The sequence below is a fragment of the Mirounga angustirostris genome, unplaced genomic scaffold, assembly GCF_029215605.1.
Source record: "Mirounga angustirostris isolate CCGP_5_RB_7025 unplaced genomic scaffold, mMirAng1.0.hap1 SCAF_14, whole genome shotgun sequence".
Classification (NCBI taxonomy): domain Eukaryota; kingdom Metazoa; phylum Chordata; class Mammalia; order Carnivora; family Phocidae; genus Mirounga; species Mirounga angustirostris.
In genome coordinates this window covers 34,648,568-34,669,517 of record NW_026991722.1, presented here as the reverse complement: position 1 = coordinate 34,669,517, position 20,950 = coordinate 34,648,568, and positions in this window count along the sequence as shown.

Sequence of the window (20,950 nt, the reverse complement as noted above, 5' to 3'; positions counted from 1 at the left end):
TCTGCTGTGTCTCCAAAATCGCAGAGTCCCCAAATGCTTAAGATCCTTTTAAAGTTGTTTTCCTTTTGTTCCTTTAAAAACTCTCTTTCTGAGTAAGCTGAGGACTGATGAGCTGTCCCCAAACTGCAGCACTTACATGCAAATATGGGAGAGTGACAAAGACCTTGATTACAGCTTCATTTGCTTTATGCAAGATTCCAAAGCCAGTTAAAGCCACAGAAAACACAAGTACTGGACTCCAACAAGTGACAATGGAGCCAGCGGGGCTGCCAGGCAGGCCCTCTGTGCAGTCACACTCCCCCTTCCATGGAGCAGCCCTGGCTGTAGCCTGTAGAGGGCCCTAAGTGGCTCCATGCATGCTGTCCTCACACAGAACGTCTTCTCTTCCTGCTGCCTGGGGGCTGAGACACTAGCATTGGTATTTCATCCCTTGGGTTCGGAGTTCAGTTCTCTTGTTGAAATGCCTCTCTCACCAGGAGGACACCAACTTCAAGCTGTCATCAGGTATGGTCTCCTCAGCGAGAATGAGTGTGTGATGGCGAGTGTCCCAGTGTGAGAGCGAGGGGTGAGTGAGGGCTCTGAGGGATTGATGGCTGGGGGTTGAGGCACTCAGTTGGGAATGGGTGGGCTAGGCAAGATTGACTTCAAAAGTTGAAACTGGTCAAACCCCTTGATTTGGGGGTCACTAGGCCCCATTGTTTTAATGGAAGAATAGCAAGTAAGTACCAACTTTTTTCTCAAAATCTAGTTATAGTAAACTCAGGAATCTTACTGAGTGAAGACTGGGGGCTAAAGAACAAGGGGGTACATGCACTTGGACTTGTCACCACCAAAGATGTCAGTTCATTAATTGAATTAAATACATGACCAAAGACTAGCCACACCACACATACCTTCTCTAATGAAAGTATGCAAAATCCACAGCAACTCCTCTTGATTTATTAAATCACATTGTTCAACTCAGTCAGTAAAGATGAAAGCCCATGAGCTGAGAAGAGTACTTCTGCTTTAAGACTAAACCAGTCCAGGTAGGAAAAGTAACAACTGCTTTATTAAGCTTAATGTCAGGAAAACAGGCAGCTAAAGGATGGTAACCAGGGGCCTGGGGCCTGGGGCCAGACCAACAGCTCTCCAGCCCTTGCCCCCTGCCCGGCCCACAGCCAGGACTGCTGATGATTTTCTAGGTGTGAGAGCACTATATAAATGAATGGACAAGTGAGTGGTGGTAAGGGCAGCAGGGTGGCTCTCTGACCCCCAAACACTGCAGATGCCCCTCTTGTTCTTTACCCTCAGACTTCACCAGGAAGAGTCCTAACTCTACCAGAAATAGATTTGGAGAAAAGAAATGGATTTGCCACTCTGCTGCCAGAAGAATGGGGCCTAGTGACAGCAGACTGAGTTGGCTGCCTAGGAGGGCCTCAGTAAATGTTTGCCAAGAGTGGGGTTTGCTCGGTATCATCCATTAAGACATCGTAAGTCTCTTTGTCCATAACTTGTCATTGATGAACATGACCTTGTGGACTTGGAGCCCAGGTATGTGTATTGGTAAAGGACAGGGGGACAGGGAGAACTGTGCCACTTCATAAAGAGACCCGGGTGAGGGGACAGAGGCCAGTCGGCATAAGGACAGCATGGGCCTCAAGCAGAAGGACATGTGGGGATCATAAGCACTCTTCCCTGAGTGCCCCTCACAGGCTTTGCAGCCTGGAATTTAGTGATGGGCAAACAGACGGCTCACTCCTTCTCTGGTCCTCTCTTCCTCTGGACCATGGGGTCATCTGCAGTTTTGTTTTAAACTTCAACAGGAAGCTGACCTCCCTAACATGGTGTGAGTGTCTGCCATTCTGAGGGTCTTGGGTGTTTATAGAACCCATGAGCCATGGCGTAACTGGGTGGCTGAGCCAGTAGGGGCCTGGAGCAGCTTCCCTGGCCTCCCACAGCCCATAATGTGAATGAGCAATGCAATTTATAATAATTTATAATAATCCTTGAATTATAACTCCAACTTACAAATACTCAAACTAGCTCAAGATAAATATAAAATAATAATTCCTATGATTGTCTTCTCCTTCTTCATCTTCCTCCTCCTCCTCCTATTATTATTATTATTATTACTAATAGTAATTATAGTAGTAGTAGTAGTAGTAGTATTTTACTGCTGAGGCACTGAGTATTTTTGGAATCCTGCTTACTGAGTCCTCTCATCTCTGCCCTCTTCCTCAAACATATTCCAGCCTTTTGTCCCTAAGCTTATATTCCTGTAGTCTATGCTTTTGGAAGAAGCATTTACTGGGTGAGGAGAGTTGTTCTGGCAACTATTTCTATTACACAATTGATTATACTCTTATGCCACATCTTCCCAGTGACCACGATTAGCCTCTTCTTTAGGGTTTATCTCTCACCTCAGATACCCTTATTGTATTCTTAACATGATAATAATTGAAGGACATCTGTTTTCCTCACTCCCAAATCAGTGGCAGCACCAAGATTGGGCTGAGAGACCTATAGTCTTCCATTATCTCCATAAGCTATACCAAAAGTTACTGCAAAGCAATAGAAATTATAAGTGAACACAGTATTCTTGCAGAGCAATTGGAATTTCAAAACAGGACCCTCTAGTGACTCCTTCTAACTGGACTGCAATCCCCACCTCTTACCGTAGTTTCTGTTACCCTTTATTATGTTTCCTTATGGGTTTTTATGATACCTGAGATTCTTTGGGATTTACTTTGTAATAAATGTCCTTTAAGAGATGTGTGCATTGTCACTGGGGTGAAACATTCTGTCTCATATTCACTGACACATAAACAGGGATTGATTTCCTTTATAAATAATTAGTGGGCATGCAGCATAGAGCAGGCTCTGGGGGAACCAGATTCAGGACATGCATAGATGATGGGGATGTGGAAGGGAGGAGGCAAAGGGGACAGAGGAGGAGGAGAGAGGCATCTACAGCAGGAGTCTGCAGGAGGGTTGTGGGAAGGTTTAACAGGGGATCATGACTGTCCACAGCAGGAGAGAGAGTGAGGTGGCCAAAATCAGTGGGCTTTGATGTCAGTGGCTGGGCTTTATTAGGGTATTCTTCTAGATGCTTCTAGGGATGCCCAGATAAGCAAGGCCAGGAGAAACATAGAATCACCAAGTTTCAGAGTTGGGAGTTCATTTAGTCTAATCTTCATCTAATGACTAAACTGTAACCAGGACAACCAATATCCAGACTCTGTTTCAGCACTTCCTGGGATGCAAAAAGTTTTCCAGGGAGAATTAACCGATTCCATTTTTGAACAATTTCACAGTGGTGGATTTGGCATCCTTATGTTGAAACATAAAGTGACTCCACATAATTTCCACCCAGAGGTCATTGTTCTCAAGGACCTTGTTTATCAAGTTCTGTTTTTGGAATTGTACCCAATGTGCCTATGACCCTTTCCACACAGCAGGTCTACAGATATTTTGGTAAAAGTTCTGATACTTCCAGAGTCTTCTTGCCAGCCTGAGCATTCTCCCTGAACACCCTCAAGTCTTTCCTTGTCCTGCAGAATGCTAGTGATTTCCATCCAGCAGTTTAGTTAGGGTGTGCATGTCTCTGCCGTTTTAGCATATTTATGCTTTAACAGTTTAAATGAATGAAGTCATATATTTCCCATCTTATATTTGTGTAGAACAATTTCTCTATTAGATCTCACTTTTTGCTTATTGTTCAAGTATGAAGAACTTCTTTAGAAATATGTTTATGGCATTCATTTATTCATTCATTTGACAAACAGTAATATTTGAGCAGAACTGTGTGCCAGGCACTCTTTTAGGGGCTGGATATGTACCAGTGAACAAAGCAAAGTGCTCTCTTTCTTGAAGCTCACATACAAGTTAGAGGAGGGAAACAAGTAATACTTGAAAGGAAAGAAAACTAAAATGACTAGGATGGGCAAGGTTGCTTTTCATATAAGCTAGATATGGGTGTTGCTGTTTCATAAACTGTATATCTCAGCCTCTGTATTTGCTCCATGCTTATGTCATCTACACCCAAGAAGAGAGAGTTTTGCATTAGGTCACTGCCGGTACCACCAGTACCCTGTATTCTTGTCATCAACTACACACGATAGAAGCTCTGCAAAAGATCATGGGCCCATGTGGCCAGTCTGATTGGGTCTAAAAGCACTTCTTAACTGTGTAACTTGGGCAGGATTTTTTTTTTTTATTTTGAGCCTCAGTTATTTATAAAATGGGGATAAGAATAATATCTTTTAGGGTTGTAGTTTGGATAAGATCAAATTCTGCATGTAAAGCAAATTCTAGTTCATAGTAGTCAGGAGGTAGTCAGCAAACATTAGCTCCATTCCCTTTCCCTCTTTCCATGTCTCCAGATTATATGCTGATAAAAATGTCTAATTAAGAAGGGCTGAGAATTGAACCGGTGGAATTCTTTCACATATTGACCTTACTCAATAATTTAGGGTCTTTGAACATGGTAGGCAGATTTGGAGTCCATTTAAGTGGGGTCCCAATTTATCCCTGTTCATCTTTTTCCATAATAAGCACACCAGCTCAGGAAGATTACTAAAATTATTGTCATATATGGGATGGGCTAGCTTTGTTAGGATATATAGTTTCAGGCTGAGATGAATTGTGAACTATGGAATAAAATTGAACAAAATAGTTGTAATCAGCATAGGATATAGGATAGACAGTTGGGGGGGAATGGAATAGAGTGGGAGAAGATACAATGAGTGGATGGTTTGGAATGAACAGGATTGGAGGACAGAATCGTATGGAAGGGAAATGGGTTAGACCAGGTGAGCACATATAGTAATCAAAGAGTAGAGGCATTTCTTTTTTTTTTTTTTAAAGATTTTATTTATTTATTTGACAGAGAGAGACAGAGAGGGAACACAGCAGAGGGAGCGGGAGAGGGAGAAGCAGGCTTGCTGCCAAGCAGGGAGCCCGACATGGGGCTCGATCCCAGGACCCTGGGATCATGACCTGAGCCGAAGGCAGCCGCTTAATGACTGAGCCACCCAGGCGCCCCGAGTAGAGGCATTTCTTAGATTTTACTCTTTTACGTTCTTTTTCTGCAGAGGCTCTGAACATAACCACAGTGAGCATCTTGATTCTCCGTGTGTTTTGCACAAACTGATGCCAGTGTTGACAGAGACTTAGTGCTGCCATGAAGGGATTTACACTGCCTCTTTAATGTTCCCCTTCTGTGGGAGCTTTACGGCCCTGCTGTCCAACTTAATATCTGCATCTTGCCATTTGGCACATGAGTCTCTCTTTGTCCCAAATGCATGAGGAATGGGAAGGGGAGTGAGGCCCTCTGTGCAACAGCTGTGTCTGTTTCTGGGCTGGGTCTGGGCTGGGGCCCAATAACCATTCTGTCCTTAGACTTTTAAATTTCCTGCCCCAGTAGGGTAGTTTTCCCAAGGGAATACTATGTGTAGCATCAGGACAAGATAAAGGAACTGGAATGTCCATTGGTTATGGGCATGTACAACTTCTCTTGCAAGTGTCTGACTCTCTCAAAGTTGATATATTAAGAGCATTCCTCTTAGATCCGGCAGGGGCTACATCATATCCAAGTGTCTCTTGATATGTGAGTGCTACGTGGCCCCTCCAGGAGCAGCTCTGGCTGACAGCGATTTATCCATCTTCATTTTCCTGCTCTGTCTTGTCTCAGCATCATCTAAGATTATGGTTAGTTAACATGCAGTTGGGAGCTAAGATCCCTAGGCCAGGGTTTGCCTGGGAACAATTTCTCCCTATGGGCTCCTAAGGGTCTGATGTTATTGTTGAAAAGCTGGTGGTAGAGAATGTATGTGTGCTGTAAGAGAAAGGGTATGGGTTTTAAGTCAGACAGCCTTGTGGATAGGACTAGAGTGAAGGAAGGCACTCACTCTTAGGGTCATGCAGGGTCAGAACCTGAGAGTGAGGGCTTCCTGAAATTTTACATCTTGGGTACTTTACTTGCCTTACCTTGCTGCTGGCTCTACTTGCAGGGTTCAAATCCTGGTTCAGCCACTTCCTAGCTGGGACCTTGGGAGAGTTATTTAACCTCATGGAGCTTCATTTTTCTCATCTGTAAAATAGGCAGCCTAATGTTTACCCCACAGAATTCCAGCAAGGATGAAATGTGGTACCATAAGTAAGATGTCAATAGAAGAGATACTTCTGAAACATTATCTCTCTCCTCCAGTGTATACTCCTCCTTGAAAACAACAATTAGAAAAACAAAACAAAACACCAAAGACCTGAGTGCAGTGGCTAAGGGCTATATTGCTATTCTCATGGAGACTGTGTGATCGGAGTCCCAGGAGATCTCACAGACTTGAGCTGACTTGTCACACATAGTAGGAACCAATGAGCTACAAAGCTAGACTGGGACATGGGATCAAGTTCACCAGGTCTCCATGCCTTGCTGTACTTCCAGAGCAAACCCTCCACCTCTCTGCCTGGAACAGGCAAACAGGGGTATTATCATGGAAAGCAGTGTGTGTCTGGGATGCTGCCAGCTTCAACTCTATGTCTTCATCCCCATAAACACAACTGCTGGTGTCCCCAAAAGATATCTAAAACCATCACATAAAGAATTATATCTGATAAAGATCATTCACAGTGAGGTTAACATGCCGGTCTTTCCTCACAGCTCTTACCCCATCTGCCATGCCCTCCCCATCCCACTCCTTCCAAATGCTACCTTCCCCTTAAAGTCCATCTTAGAGTCCTCCTTCTCTTTGAGGTTTTCCTAGCCACTCCAGCTCACCTTTGTTCCTTTGCCTGGGAGATAGTCATCTCAAATCCTTCTGGGGCTGGGGTTAGGACAAGTTGGTAACTAAGATGTGGTGCTGACTGTGGATCAGGCACTGTGCTGGGCTCTGGGCTATGTCTTTTCTGACATCAAGGTGTTCTGAACTTCTCCAACTAGAGATAACTCAATGGGAACATAGGGCGTCAGACTCAGCACAAATCGTTGGAAGCACGTGATACCAAAGGTCACACAGTGCCTTAATGACAAAATCTAGACTAGATCCCAGATCTTCCTAACCAAGTCCTCTTTCCACAGTTACTCCATAATCATCACTTAATTATGTACTGTTGCCTTGTAATTATCCACTGCTGGGCTGGGTAACTGCAGACCTCCTCCAACTAACCAGATAGTGATGTACTTAAAGGAAGAGACTGTGTTTGATCAATGTTGTATCACCATGATGCCCAACACAACATCTGGTACACAGGAGAAGCCCTTAAAAAGATCACAAACAAAACCCCAAGCCCCAGATACTTATTGACTGGACCAGAGACATTCACATTCCAAAAACAAATCCTGCATGGGCAAGAGTTATGTTATCTAGTGGGATTGATTTCCAATGTTAACCACATTGAATTCCAGCTGGGTGTGATATGTTGGGGTCAGAGACACCTTTCCCATGCCTTTGATATCTCACAGCATAGACAGCTACCCAACCCCCCGTGTTGGTGTCTGCTGTAATCCAGGTGACTGAAAAGATCTAATTAATATGGTTTTAATTATGGCAGTAATAATACCTACCTCCCAGCATGAGAAGGTAGGATATTAAGTTAGTAATACTAAATTTCCCAAGGGTGCTAAGACCCTTTAATATGAGTTAATTTGAAAGTTACTGATATGATTAGAGAACAGAAATAGGCATATTTGAAAGATTCCAAAGGAGCAAGCAAACGTCAATATATCAAATGTGCAATCAATCAGCAATCCAAGACACAATGTTAGGCTCTGGCTGTGAAAAAATAGATGCTACCCCTGCTTTTATACTATATATAATGAGGCAGGACAGGCAAAACATAGATCTCTGACCCCCTCCCCAGATTAGTTCAGTGACCTCCTCTTCTTTCCACTTCCCACTATTCGCTCTGTATTAGTTGTTTCAACCTAGAATGTTACCTTGCATTGTTCTTCCTTACTTAAGAATGTGCCTTTCTCCTCAACTAGATGTATAGCCCCTTGAAGGCAAAAGTTTGTTTTGTATTGTTTCATGTCCTCAACTCTTAGCATAGTATTGGCATTTAGTAGGTACCCCCATAAGTATTTCTTACAGCTGGAGATTAATTACCACAAGAGTCATTAATGTTAGCCTTATTTCTTTGGGAAGCTTTCACAAAGATGGAGAGACTTGACAAAGGATGATTCTTGTAGGAGAGAAATAAAAGCTAAGTATAAGTCAGTAGAGTTGGCTTTTATAGGCATTTACCAACAAGTTCAGGAATTTGGACTTTATTGTTCAGGAAATGGGGAAGCATTGGTATGAGAATATCAGTGGTGGGAGTTCTAAGGTTTCTAAGAATATTGCTCTGTATGCAGTGTTAAAAATGCATAATAGGTTTTCTCCAGAAGACCCTGTGTCAGCCACTCAAGTTGGGTCCATACATTTACCACACTGCCACTTTAGCTCTGCTCAGTTTTGCATGAAGTTTCAGACTAAGGCTGGGAGTCTATTCATAACCTCACTGAGCTGTCTCTCTAGTGTGTTTTATAATGAACTCATTCATCTAGACTTAGAATTGTGGCTCAGGTCATGAGCTGTGTTGCTAACAGCCTATATTTTGTTATTAGGCATATTCTAGATCCAATAAATTAGTGATGACCCCTTATTCCAATACTGTTCTCAAGTTGCAAACCATCCCTAATTTTGTCTCCTTCTATATCCTTCACTTTTCAGTCCTAGACTGAGCATTTCCTTTACTTCCATGTTGTGATGTAAGACCTGAAATGAACATGCAGTATTAAATGCTCCCTTCACATCCTTAAGCCTCACAGGGCCCCAAAGGCCTACCCATGAGTTCCCTTGGCCGCCCCCCTCCAGATATGTCCCCAATTCAATGAAAAAGACTTCCAGCTGGCTAGTTCCCTTATCAGAAGGACCAGTACACTCCACCAGATTTTTAACCTGATGGTCAGCCCATGAAAGTATTCAAACAAGCCAATTACATTCACTCTTGGAAGGTGGGAATCACTTTATCCTCATCACTACAGGGCTTGCCTCCTATAACCCCTACTTCTTCCCACTATTCCTGGGGGCAAGCCCTGTGCAGCCCTACATGGCATGTGGTATCCCCCTCCCCTGCAGTGTATGTGATTAATAAACAGTAATCTCTTCTGTCCTGTGTAAGGTGTCATGTATTTTATGATTCATATTACTCAGGGTGAGGGATCCTTCACTTCACCCATGGGGTGAATAGGAGGTGATCTGAACACATTCCTCTTCTTAGCCAGTTACTTTGCACATCAATTGCCAACCCTCCTGATTTTCCTTAACTCGGTAGCTGTAGAAAGGGTGTTGGGTTGCTATCTTGGTCTTGGCAGCCCCACCTGACAGGGCTCTTGTGTGGATTATTACCACTGAGTGTTTGTCTTCTGAGAATTGACCAGTGCCTGAGCTTCCCAAGACTTGGATTTGGTGCTTGGATTGAGAGAGAGTATAGCTTGCTTTTTATATTTATGTCATTTATTCAATCACCAGCTTTTATTGAGCACTTATGAAAACTGCATCCTGAACATACAAAGAAGTATAAGACAGCATGGCCTCAAGGCACCCACAGTCTGGTGAGGAGACAGACAATAACATCAATAATTTTGACAGAGACAGATATGTGCTATAATAATGAAATGCCTGTAGTATTATTGGAATTCAGAGGGATAGCAAAGAGAAGAAATTCTGAATTTAACCAAGGATAACAGATTTGAGAAGGCTTCCAAGAGATGAGGATATTTTTGAAGGTCAGGTGAGTCTGCCACCTGGCTGGAGTGGGGGAGAAAAACATTCTAGACTAAAGAGACATTATGTGCTGAAGTTCAGACCACCTCTTACCACCTTCACTGTTACAACCTTTGTTTGATCCACTGTCATCTCATGCTTGGGCCCCTGCAAGAGTCTCCTGGCTCCCTGCTTTTGTCTTTGCCTTCATCCCTGCACCCAGAGGTGCTTTTAAGATTACATCAGTAATCAGTTACATCAGTAAGTCCTCTATGTCTCCACATTTCACTCAGAGTAAAGTCAAAGCCCTCCCAATGTTCAAGGCCTTCCATGACTTGGTCTCCTTAACCCTTCTAATCTCTGCTATTATTCTCCCCTTTTGCTGACTCTGCTCCAATCCTCCTTGAGGTTCTTTGGGGCCCTCTTCCCTGGAGGGCTTTTGTGTTTTATCTAGGACACCCTTCTTTCAGATGTCAGCATGGCTTTCTCCCTCAACTCCTTCGTTCTCTGCTCAGATGTTGCCTTCTCATGAGGTTCACCCTGAGCATGCTATTTAATTATAAGCCATAAAAGCTCTTGTGATTCCCCTTTACCCTATGTCATTTTCTGGGATTTTTTTCTATATTACTTATCCCCTTCTTTATATACTGTGTAGTTTACTCTGATTTATCATTTGTTGTCTGCTGTCCTGCACTAGATTATAAGCTCAAATATAGAGAGATCTCTGCTGTTTTGTTCTCTGGTATTGCCCAAGGTACCCAGAACCGAGCCTGGTACACGTAGCCTGGCACACCAATAAATAATTAGTTGTCAAATGAAAGCCTGGACAAATGACAGATTGTGTGGCACTGGGATGCTGCCGGCAGACTGGTACGTCTGAATGCTTTCAACAGACATGGCTGAAGAAGAGTGGACAGGTAGACAGGGCCAGGTCATGGAAGGCTTTATAGGCCCTGGAGAAATATTTCCAACTTTATTCTGAGGGAATTAGAGGGCCCCTAAGGGATTTTGAAACAAGGAAATGGAACAGCAAGATCAAATATCTATCCCATTAACCAAGATAGAAAATCCAAGGGGAACATGTCCACCTAAGTGAGATCTTGATATTTTAATTTCTAGTATCTAGGATATAATGTGAGAAAGTCAGAAATCAGTATGTGAAATTTGACGGACACATCACAGAGGCATTGGCCCTTGGGCAGTTTGGAAGATGGGCTTGGAGTCTGGCAGGCTGACTGGAATCCTGGCTCTAGACCGCTCAGCAGGGCAAGTATAAAGAGGGCCCAGAGATACCATGAACTCCAGATTTCTCATCACTTTGAAGGGCTGGTGAGGATTCAAGGAGATAAGTGTGAAGTGTCTGATTTATATTTTCCTTAGAGTAGACAGTGATTGTTCCTGCTTTCTCACAAGTGTGGGATTATGCATGTGTGTGACATCTAGGAGAAGTCACCTGGGAAAGATGACAGAACAAGAGTGGGCACAGTGTAGGTTGGAGACACCAGCACTCTGGGTGTGGCCTGAGAGACAGGGGCAGAATGAGACCCAGCCAGGCAAGGCAGGACCGGGAGAATGCTCAGAAACAGGTAGACACCAGGGTTTTAGACTGGAGAGAAGTCAAGGAGGAAAAGCTCTGACAAATAACTGCAGAAAATCCCTAACCGCCCAAACCGGGGACGGACTTCTTCAGGAGAGGAATGTGTGGAGGGAGAAGCGACAGCAGGGAGCATACACTGTGGTAATGAAGAAGTATGGTCATAAAGGGAAGACAGAGTGGATATTTGAACTGTGCTGGATCATGAAACAATATTTTTTGTTTTTGTTTTTGTTCGACTTTCTGTTGTTGCTGGATGTGGGCTACTGGAGCAAATTTCCATTTCCATTTGGGAGAAAGAAGCCCGTGGAAAGACGATTTGGAAAATGCTGGAAATAAGGCATGGTGGCTAAGTGCTATTAGGGAGTCTGGGCTGAAATTGTGGTTTTGCTTCTTTGTAGCTGTGTAATGTTGAGCAAGTTACTCTAAATTCCTAAGCTTCAAATAAAAATGAGGATAAAATGATCACACCCTCTACTGCTATGTTGGGGGCCCAAATGAGAGAGTTGGTGTAGCCCTTAGCAGTGTACGGGGGAAGGAGCAGAACACGGAGGAAGGAGAGATGGTGGGAAGAGACATCCTCTGGCCCCTGCAGGTCAGGACAGAGCCTATCTTTGGGTGAGCTCTAAGTGTTTTGTTCTGCCGGAGAAGGAATGGAGGTGAGGGCAGAGGCAGGTTGGACAAGAGCAGAAGGAGCTGGGATGGTTGCTGACTTTACCTGTGAAGTGTGGGTCAGCTTGTCTGAAGCGAGGCTGGTTGGTGAGGGCAGGGGGACCCAGAGAGGGAGGCGTGGGATAGGGATCCTGAGCTGTGTGGACAATGGGGAGGAGCTGGGAAGGGTCAGCTTCAGGGCCCAGCGCCTGGTGTAGTCACACAGGACCTCGCAGTTGGGTTTTAATGCTCTGTGGTTTCCATCTTAAAATTTTAATAGTTTATCTTTGAGATGTGTTCTTTAAGTGAGTTCAGTGAGGAAATAGGGCATGTGCTGGGGAATTGGAGCCTGGCTCACATGTATGGTTCTACCTCCCAGGACAGGTTCTCTGCTTCCTGCTCCCCTGTTCTCACCCGCCTAAGCCCAGGGTGGGGGGCTGGGGGGGGTTGAAATCAGGCACACACCCCTGCACAGAGATGTGAGGCAAGGCCCAAGCATCTGTGAGGGTCGGCACTCACCTGCCAGCAAGTATCCTTGCTGCACTAGAGGGAGCACAACATTAAATAGCAAATAAAAAGACATGGAAGCAAGAAGGGTTTTTCTCTGCTCTTTGAACAAGGGGACCTGCATCTTCATTTTGCACCAGGCCCCACAAATTACACAGCTGGCACCGAGGAGGAGAGGGATCTGGAGAAGAGAAAGGGCTGCAGGAGAGAGGCACAGAGCAGCGGGACTTGGCGCTCACCAGTCCCTGGTGGGCACTCAGGATGGGATTCTCCAGAAGTTCCGTCAGCCCAGACACAGGAGTGTAGGAAGTAGCAGGAATTAGTGAGGGATGGCTGTGGCAGGTGAGAACGGTGGAGCTCTAAGGGGCAAAGGGACTATTGGTGCTAGGGAAAGAAAATTCAGATGATCCAGGGGTAGACCAAGTAGAGAAGGAACTCAAACCGATGTGCAGATGCACCTCGAGGAACAGATTTAGAAGGAGCCAGGTACAGAAGGAAGTAGGCTCGTGGAAGATTTGGCCAGAATAGGGGATTTGAGAGTTCAGAATTTCCGAAGTAGAATATTACCAGAACCAGTTCCTTTACATCTCATTAGTAAAGTTTGTAATTCTCCCCCCATTTTTTGCTTTGCATTTGCAAACAAAACATTGCTCTCAGATTCAAGATTTAGACTTCTGAATCATAGTACAACTCATTTTTTTTTTTGTATAAGTAACATATGTTTGGTGTCTTTAAACACAATTACTTTTGTATAATAAAAGTGTTGATTTGATGATGCGACATTTTCTGCAAGTGTGTTTAAGAGAGTTTATGTTTTCATAAGTTGCAATGAAACTCAATTATGTATGTGTAATAAGGCTTCTGATTGTTACACTTAGACTTTTCTGTATAATGAAGCCAGCAATTAGAATTTGCTTGCTCTATGGCTTAGGAAAACACACTTGTTTTGGAGACAAAAGACTCTTAATGAGCCCCCTTTTTTGTTAATTTTTTGTTGTTGTTGTTAAAAACCAGTCTATAACTCAAACATATAATTAGATTTCTTAAAGGTTTGGATTTTTGTTGTTGTTATTTTTTCCCTCTAAACGCAAAACAAAGCAAAAAGCAATAACTTTAAGGCACACGTTGTTTCAAAGCTGCGAATCTGGCTATGATCTGCAGTTTACCTTAGAGGCACCTCCAATGCCTAGTGGCATCCGGCTCTGCTAAGGAGGCAAAGGCCTGGCATGGCAGCTGATTGAGCACAGAACTGTTCTTTCCACGAACTGCATAAGCATCGGTGTGGACCCTGCCTCGAGGTGAGCGTGGGCGTTCTGGTTGAGTGTCAGCTTCAAGGTTAGCCTGGCTTAGGAACAGAGTCCCCCGTCCCCACCCCCCAAGGCTACCACTTGCCTCAGAGGCCTGCTGGTGCTAAGGTGGAGGAGCCAGTCCCTGCGCTGACCATGTGCGTGCTGGCAGAATTATCTGGGTGGCCAAAGAAACGTCTTCGCTCTCTCCCTTTCCATCTCTGCTGGGATAGCAGCAGCTCATCGTCCTCTCTTCACTGTTGGCCATTCATTTCACTGCTGGCCATTTGCACCATTTCTACAAAAGGCGGTTTCTCCCGTGGTTGTTCCAGCCTGTGAGGAAGAGCCCGTGGGTGAAAACTTCCTCCATTATGTATCCCTTGGAAGGAAGCCCTTCTGCCTTTCAAGATGTTTTCTGTGAAACCTAGTGTTAGAAAGGGCCTGCTCTTGAAAGTGCTAAACTGTTTTGTCGTTACTGATCATTAATAGTTTAGTGAAAATTCATTCTTATAATTTATAATATACTGAGAAGGTTTTCAGAGGTCTTGATCAGTCAGTGTCCAGTGAAAAAAACAGACAACTCAAGCTATGTCAAGCAGAAGAGGATTTAATCTGGGCAGTTGGTTACACACATGCTGGAAGGGCGGGAAGAGAAACACGGTAGCATGGTTTTCCCCAGGGCATAAAAGGATGCCCTGGTGCTCTGATGTGGCTGGAGCTCCTGGGAGGCAGATATTGCTGCCCTTGGATTGCTGCCCTCTGCTTCCAGCAGGACCCAAGGAGCTCACACCCTGCTGGTCAGACTGTCAGTGGTACTGCCAGGGCCTTCAAATCCCCCGAAGCCACCAGTTGTTGCCAGGGCCAGGAGGAGATCAGCTGCCCCCTCCCTCCTGCCTTCCAGGCTCCAGTGAGCACCTCTCGGTAGCAGGCTGTAGCTGGCCAAGGATTCTGGGCCCTACAGTTTGCAGGCTTTCACCCGCTGTGGTAGAGAGGAAGGCAAAGCAGGGTGGAAATGGGTCTGAGTATCGACCTACTGTATTTGGCACACTGGGGGTGTGTAACAAGCGTGGTCTAGAAAATACAACCTTGTATTGCTAGCGACATAGCCCAGCAAACCTCAACCACAGCTGTGGATTTCATGTTCAATCAACTCTCTGAGCAGTGGAGGAGGGAAAACATAGTGGGGCATTCTGTCAGGAATTATCGAGTATGAAGGAAAGCCAGGTCGAGTCTGATTGCTGGAATTAACAATCTCCAAAACTAAGAAGTACTCCATTCACCCACTTCTCAGAGGCAAACTTTTAAATTTTAAACAAAGGATCCAATTAAATTTGATCCAATTTAAATCCATTCAGTTCAGAAACCTTTATTAAACATCTATGATGGATTGTGCCCTGGGCTAGATAGTATAGGAGTTACAAATTTGTGGCTGGCAGGCAGGCTTTGTGCTGCCACGATAGATCTGAGTTAGAATAGACTTCTGGTCCCCCAAACTCTTGGTTTTGGTTTCTTCATTATTTAACTGCATAGACTATATCTCTTTGGGAGAGTCATTATCACCCCCGTGTTTCGTATAAAAGGTCACTTATACTGAGAATTTCTTACGTGCTCGTACTGTGCTTAAACTCTAGAAAAGCACCATCTCATGAAATTCTACCAGGATCCTTGAATTCAGCTATAACCTTAAATTTTATTGCACTTTTCACATAGATGAAGAAACTCAAGCTCTAAGAAGTTAAAATGACCTGGCCCAGAGAGCCACCAGGTTGTTGGCAAACTGCTAGTCCTTAAGCCCTGTGGCCACACTAATGTGGATTTCTCAGGTAAGTTTCCATGTCAGTGATCTAGTCCAAGGAGTTGTGGTATTTTCTCACTTAGGTGCATAGACCATGAAGTCTGTGGATCCGATTTTTATCCCAGCTTTGACAGTCCTGAGCCACATTGCCATCTTTGGTCTCCATTTCTCATATGTGGAATGAGAGGTTGAGTAAGAGACTTTGAACATGGGAGCGGGACTTGGGTAGGTGCCTCCAGTAGCTTCCATTTTCCCTGTCCGTTTATAGTCTAATTTTTCCTCCCATCATGTCTGGCTCCTCACTGCCTGTTTCACACATCATTCTTGTTTCACGTACTCACCAAGCAATTGTGTTCTTGTCCACCGGGAACACGCTCCCTTTTCTTGCTACTTGCCCAGAGTAGATTCACTGTCCAGGTTCCTTCTCCTGCAGAGAGCCTCCAGCTTAACCTCCAGAATGCACAATGTTCCCGCCCTCCTCTGAGTTCATATTTAGCATACATTTGGCCCAAGTTTTTGTCTGAACAGCCCACTTGACACTTATAAGTGATGGGGCATTTGTATTAGCTTTTCACATGGGCAATTCTGGTCTCCCCAGTGTTTGAACTTTAGAAGTTAGGGGCTATTCAGGGGCCATACTTTTCATGTCCTCACAATGCCCAGTATGGACCTCAGCACATGATGGGATTACTAATTATCGATTAGTGAAGGAGCTGGTGAACCATCCACCTACATGTTAGCGGGTCAGGGGATGGAGAGGCCACTGTGGACTGTACGGGTTAGGAAGGAGTCCCCTGAGAAGGTGGGCTTGGAGTAGACTTTTGAAGTCTGGAGAGAACTTGCAAAAGCAGAGGTGATTGAGTATGGAGAGTATTTATGGCACGTGGGGGAAGAACGTGGTAGTTGGGAGAGGCTGCAGGGAAAACTGTTGGTTGAAACCCGTGAACAGAGTAGGCTGTGAGAAGACAGGCTCAGGATGTGGAGTCCATGGGAAATAGACTGGCATCAGGGAAACAAAGGTGGTAGTGAATCTGGAGGGTTACTCAGCACTTTCTGTGTGCTGGGGAGACAAAGTTGAGGAAGAGATGATCTCTTCTTGATTATGCAGGAGTTTATAATCAAGGGAGGGGGATGGAGACAAAACCACAGTGAGCTTCCACACCAAGAGGAATACAATCTATGTCAGCAGGAGAAGTGCTCCTGGGGCCCAGAGCTGGGCTCAATAAACCGTGGAGTGTGCTGGTGCCGGGCATGGGCCCTGAAGGCCGAGGACTGGGCCTAACTCTCAGCTCTGGAATTTACTGGCTGCCTTACTATGGGCAAATTCCTTGATTTCTCTGGACCTCTGTTCCATCATCTATAAAACTGGGGTAACAGTAGTGCCTAATCATAGGGTTACTATGCAAATTCACCAAGATCACAGATAAGAAATTAGCACAGTATAGGACCTGCGTGTGCACTACATAATTGTTACTTACTGTTGAATATGTATTTAAAAGGAAGAGAAGATGACCTGTGATTGAAAAAGACTGTTCTGGACCTCATGAAGGTGCCATATGGGGTGGACTTTGAGGAAATGGTGGAACTTAGCAGGTGGAGACTGAAGACTGGGCATGCCAGAGAGAGCAGACAGCTCAGGAGCCGTGTGCAGGGTGAGGATGTGCTTGGCCCCTGTGGGGAACAGTAGATTGCCCTGTGTTCTGGAAACAGAGTGACAATTTGGAAAGACAGCTAAGGGCTATGCAGGGCCTTACATGCCAGGTTGCTAAGCTTATTCTTAGTGGTGCAAGCAATGGAGTGACTGTGGCTTTGGTGTGGACAGAACCAGGTAACACCAGGCATGGCCCCGGGATGGGATCCAGAGCAGTGCAAAGGCCAGAGGGGCTCTATCCGCCAGATCTGTACTGGTTAACCTATTGAGGCGAATCCACTTTTTTCAAAGTCAGTCTCGGAGAGAGAAAGCCATGTGAATCCAAATATCCGGGCAGCAATCCCTAGCGGCACCAAAGGTAATGAAACGTCGGTATCTGCCGCTCTTATCTGTTATTGCTGATATTCAGATAATGGTGCCAATACCCAGCTCGGGAGGGAGGAGGGAATGCTGCTGGTGCAGCTTCTTCAGTTCATCTCCTGGATGGTTGAGAAGAAGGGAGAGGAGACAGGGAAGGCACCCTAAAAACAAGCCTCTTCCTCATTCCGGTATAAAGTAAAGGCAGAATAAGCTACTCCCTACTGCAGAGCATCACCTGAAAATGGTTAAAGTTTCCCCACCCTTCCGGCCAGCTGTAGTGCTTGGCTTAATAACTGTTGCACCTCATAGCTAAATAGTGTTTTATAATTTTCAAAGTGGTTTTACATCTCATTAGGATGCATCGTGAGGAAAACTCAACTCAGGAGGTGATAGAACTCAGGCAGGGAACTTGTCCAAGGCCGTTTTGCCACCTCGAGCTCAACTTGAAAGAATTAGGACAAAGTGGGGAGGGTGGAGAATGTGGATGCTCCCCCAGTGGTCTCTGGGAGATCTGAGATCAGAGCTGGAGGGTGAGAAGCTGAGCGGCAAGCCTGCCTCACCTGCTCCCTCCACACCTACGGCAGACATTGGCAAGGGGTCATGACAGGCTTTCCTCTGAGCCCAGACGAAGCCTCAGGGTCCTTCTCAAAGCAATGCTGGGCAGCTGCTACTAACTGATCAGAGTTGGCACTCAGGATGGAATCTATTCGCTCTTCTGCATTAAGGCATTGTCCAGAGCCTCTTCTTGTTAAAATGTCAATAGTGGAATGTTAACGTATTAAAACATTATCAGCCCCTGGCCCCTTCATGTGAATTCATTTGTCAGAGTGCTGTGTGCAAGCCCTCAGAGGAGCTAATCTTGGATGGAAGAGTTTGTTTACTAAGGAATGCAAGGCCTGATGGGAGCATGGAATGACTAGTGGTGACTCCTCCAGCAGATACTCAGATTGTTTAACAATCTCTTGAGAAGATGTGTTATCTATACTCAGAAGTATAGTATGGGACCTTGGGCAAATCACTTAGCCCTATTAGGTTCCATTTCCTTACCTGAAAGATGGGAATAAGGACATCTGGTCTGCCCACTCCAGAATAACTATGAGGGTGAAAGCTTGTGAATGTGTGTTGTATTTTATAAAATATTGTACAAATGCAAGGGATGATCATTTAGTTACATTAGGAAGAGACAAGCTCCCATTCCTCAAGTCGAATGCACATGAAGGGTAAGGAAAAGAGAAAGAGAGAGGAATTAATATTTATTAGGTTCCCAATTGCCATTCATCTTAAATATATCATCCCATTTAATTTCCACAACCACCCAGTGAGGTTGATACGGTTGAGCCCATAGTCCTGTGGACCGCACAGCCAGTATTTTTCAGAGACAAGAAGTGAACCCAGGTGTATCTGAGTGCTCTTCATACATCATAATCCAGGGCCTTACCTACACACATGTGCACTCTCTCCTTTGCTGAATGCTTCCTGCAGAATGAATTAGGGCCCCAGGTCAGAAGGAGATGGGTGGGGAACAGGCAGGTGCCCTGTGACCAGAGCCCTCCGGACAGGCAAAGCTAGCTGGTGATTCGGAGATCCATGAGAATTGATTAGAAAGGCACAACGGGAAGATCAGAAACCTGTTCTCCAGGCCTGCGGCAGGGTGAAGGGCAGACACCTAGGGCAGGAGCATCTTGCACTCTGTAGTTAGTGCACAGTCCCCATGGGGGCAAAGATCAGGGCACAGAGCGGCAAGGCTGGGTTTTAGGTAGAAGCAGCGTGTAGAGCTGTCGGAGGTGTGAGTGTAAATCCTGAGATGGGTCAGATTATCCAGATTCTCTGAAAACACGTAATCATCTACTTAGGTTATTTGCTATCATTGTATCAAAGATGGATATGCAGGATGGGTGCCTATGACCCAAAAGGTGTACGTTCATTGACAGGCTTAAGAAGCACAGTGGCACAAATAAATGCCAGTTGTGTGAAGTACTTTTCGTTTGGCTTTCGTGCGTTTGAGGAGTTGCGTGGAGTTTGGAACAGCATGATAAAGCAAACGCACACATTTGCTGCAGACTTCGGCTGTGGCTGTGTGGGGTTCCACGGTTTGGGGATAAGTGATGCTCACACCTGAGGGAGGTGGAGGCATAGAAGAGTCTTTCAAATGTAACAACTGATTTTTTCATGCTCTTGTACTTAATATCTCAAATCAGACATCTTTGACATACTGGACCAAATAATATGAAATGCTTTTTTTCTTTTTCTTATGCTAGTTAAGCATAGTTTGTACCCAAGGCCAAAGGTAGGGTTAGAGGGAAAGTGGAGTGCCCATGTTCCCTGCTCCGTGGTTTTGCCTCCCCTGGGAGAGAGAAAGCCCAGGGTAGTTACTCACAGAGGAGAGGCATTGGGCCCAATGGGCCCTTGTGTAGCCTGGAAGGACGAATCTGCAGGAACAGCATCTCTTCCAGCTCCTTTACTGATGTGCAAATCTGTACAGTCACGCTGCTAGGAGGCTAAGGGGAAAAAAACGTGAAGGATGTGGGACTAACGGAGGAAAAACAGCAGTGCAAACAAGGAACAGAGATGGAGCAGGCCGAATTAGTAGATCATAGCTCAACCTCCAGGTTGAGGAGTTGTTATATTATGCATGGATGCGGAATTAAAGTAACAGCCACAGCTTCTCCAGCACTTCAAAAGAATTCCAAAATGACATTCGCAGCTCTCCCAAAGCGATGGCCCTGGCAGAGGCTACATTGGGCTGGTCACAGGATCAGAAGACATTCTGGCTCTCTTATGGATGAGATCATTAATTATCAGGAAAAAGGATTCAGCTTGTTCTATGAGGTCCCAAGGGACAGAAGCAGGTCCCAGCGATGGGCATTGTGGAAAGATGTGTTTTGGCTCATTATGTGATAGTTCACTCTAACAAAGGAGAGTGGTCCAAAGATGGAATATTTTGCCTTAGGCTCTCATATGCCTGTACCCAGAGCACTGACTTCATGGGACTACATTTGCTGAGGGTATTAAAATGACTGTTTCCTAAAACTGACTGCATCTTGGGCTACCTGGGGAATTTCTTGAAAAATACGGATCCCTGGCTTCCTCCTCTAGAGCTCATATTTCAGGAGATAACAGAGGAGAACTGGGAACTTACATTTTTAACAGATTCCCAAGTGACTCTTGCTCATGGAATAATATCTGGAATAACTTTTTGTGAACAATATTAAACCAGTGTTTGGCTAGTTGCACTCAGTGTTCTCCAAACCCATTCCTTTAAACTCAATTAGAATTCTAGTCGTTAAGTCCACCCCAAATCTCTAGCTCTTCCACCCTGAGCAAGTCAAGTTCTGTGGCTCCCTATTGCATTCAGTGCTCCTCTCAGCTCTATTCATGGGC